This window comes from Penaeus japonicus, unplaced genomic scaffold, assembly GCF_977035675.1.
Source record: "Penaeus japonicus unplaced genomic scaffold, GWHDUDI00000001_assembly GWHDUDI00000026, whole genome shotgun sequence".
Taxonomy (NCBI): Eukaryota; Metazoa; Arthropoda; class Malacostraca; order Decapoda; family Penaeidae; genus Penaeus; species Penaeus japonicus.
Window position 1 is genome coordinate 22,910,143 of NW_028234428.1, and position 2,500 is coordinate 22,912,642.

Consider the following 2,500-nt stretch of genomic DNA (forward strand, 5'->3'; position numbering starts at 1 on the left):
CATCTTCCTTCCTTCTATCTATCCTTTCTTCTCCCTTCCTGCCTTCCAACCACACAATTCTCCCTTCCTTCTGTCTCCCCCTTCCTTCATTCCTCCCTCCCTCCCTCCCTCCCTCCCTCCCTTCTTTTCATTCTTCCTTCCTTCCTTCCTTCCTTCTCTTTCTTTTTCAAACCAACGTGACGGACTGCGACGTTCATTTGTTTGCGTAGCGATGGTAAAGAGGTTAAGACTAACGTTACAACTGTTTTTAAACTCACGTAAACTATGGGGTCATTCACGTATTTTTTTCTCTCTCTCTAAAGAGTCCTTCATGTGAATGAAGCCTTACCTAACCAAATGGTCGAAATACATGGATGTGACTGGTCTGTCCGAAAAGAAAGAAAGAAAGAAAGAAAGAAAAAAAGCCATATTTGTCTCGTTCGAAAGAAAGAAAGAAAAAAAAAGAGACAAAGATAAAAAAGAAGAAGGATAATACCATTTTTAAAAAGAATACTTAGTTTATATGAATCTTTTTAAACAGCAGGATACTTTATCTACACTTATCAGAATTCTACAAGATATTTATCACTGTCTTAATGTGTCTTTTAGTATACTCAACAATGTCGATTCTAATGTGCAAAGTGACATCCTATTTCAGTGTTGTGTATGTGTACGTGTGTTCCTGTGTGTGTTAGACTGTATACACAAGTGTCTCGCAGCAGTAAGCAGTGTATTTATCCATTGTTAATTGCATAAGTATGGAAATAAAGAGAAGATGTAATAAAAAATGGTAAAAAATCAACAACAAAAACAAAACAAAAACAACAAAACAAGCAGAAAAGTAAAAAGGATTTTCCTTGTGGGTGATTTTTTTTTTTTTAATGTGTCATAAAACTTTTCGATCTTTTTGGAAAAAAAAAATCCTCAGCAACTCATATTAGAGATTTGTCTTCTGATCTCACGAGTATTATTTGCTGAGAGAAGGTATGACTGAGAATGATAAGTTTCCATGAGGGAAGACTAACTCATCGCAAAATCAGCTGTACAATCTTTTATCTTTTATCTACGAGTATAACTGACCCTCTGACTATACCCGAATTCCCTGTGTGTCACTGCTAGACATTCTCACAGTGCCAGTGACTGGAAAGAAGAGAAAATCAAGTGAGTTTCAGTTCCGAGTCTAAGTGAGGCTCAGGTGACAGATCTTTCCCAGTGCCAGTGATTCTCAGAAAGAAGAAAAAAACAAGTGACACTCACAGAATCTCTGACACCTAGGATCCCAATAGTGCCAGAAGCCTTTCATTCAAAAAAAAAGAAAATAAAAAAGAAAAATAGAAATAGAAAGAAGGTAGAATTTAAAAAGTAAACTAACACACAATAATACAAAGCTGAATGGATTGTGTAACTGACCTTCCCAGCCCAAACCCTCCGTTCTGTGGCTCCACGACAATACTCCTGGTACACAGGAACTCCAACCTTATAATACAGTGTAGGCACAATGTTAGGTTGATTGCTTTACAGATAATCTACTCCGTTGATTTGATTAAAGAAATAGTTTATCAACTGATACCTTGTAAGTTACTGTTGTAGGAATTTCGTATATATTTCTATGTCGTAAGTAAATGATTTGTCACCTCGTTTTAATATAGACATATTGAAGTTAAGTATTATTTGTGTATATCATATTTATCTGTTGATTAATAAAGCTTTTTCGTCCCACCAGTATACCAAAGATACGTTACTTTATGAAGGACGTTTGTTACATTAAGGATAAGGTTAGCCGCCCGAAGTATAAACCTCTCTAGCTTTTAATCCTCCTCGACCTTTGCTTCTTCTCCCTTCCTCCTCCTTCTCTCCCTCTTCCGCTTTTATTCCTTTCCCAACTTTTTCTTTTCTCTTCTGACTTTCTCTTGTCCTTTCATCGACTCAAGGGCGCGGTCTCGACGCCGCTAAGCCTACCCGTTAAGCCCTCTTGATGGAATTCTCTCTGTCTACGTTCTGTTCTGGCTTTCTTTTGAGAACTTTCTGGTTTGTATTTTCTCTCCTCTCTGTATGGGTCTGTCCCTCTCTGTTTGTCTCTCTCTTTCTCTCTTTATATGTCTCTCTCTTTCTCTCTCTCTCTCTCTCTCTCTCTCTCTCTCTCTCTCTCTCTCTCTCTCTCTCTCTCTCTCTCTCTGGCATTTTCTCTCAATGTCTCTCTGTCTGTCCGCTTGTCTGTTTGTTTGCGTCTCTCTCTGTGCCTATCTGTCTGTTTCTCTCTCTCTCTCTCTCTCTCTCTCTCTCTCTCTCTCTCTCTCTCTCTCTCTCTCTCTCTCTCTCTCTCTCTCTCCCTCCCTCCTTCACTCACTCACTCTATCCTATGAAGAGTTTGTCCATTTAAAAAGACTTCTGTATCTAAAAGGAATCAGAAATCAGTTACCTCCTTCCCTCCTTCCATCCCTCCCAAATCAGACAATATACCTACCAGTCCAACCAGACACCAACCATTCAACCAGGAACTAGAAAACCTAGAGTTGCCAGA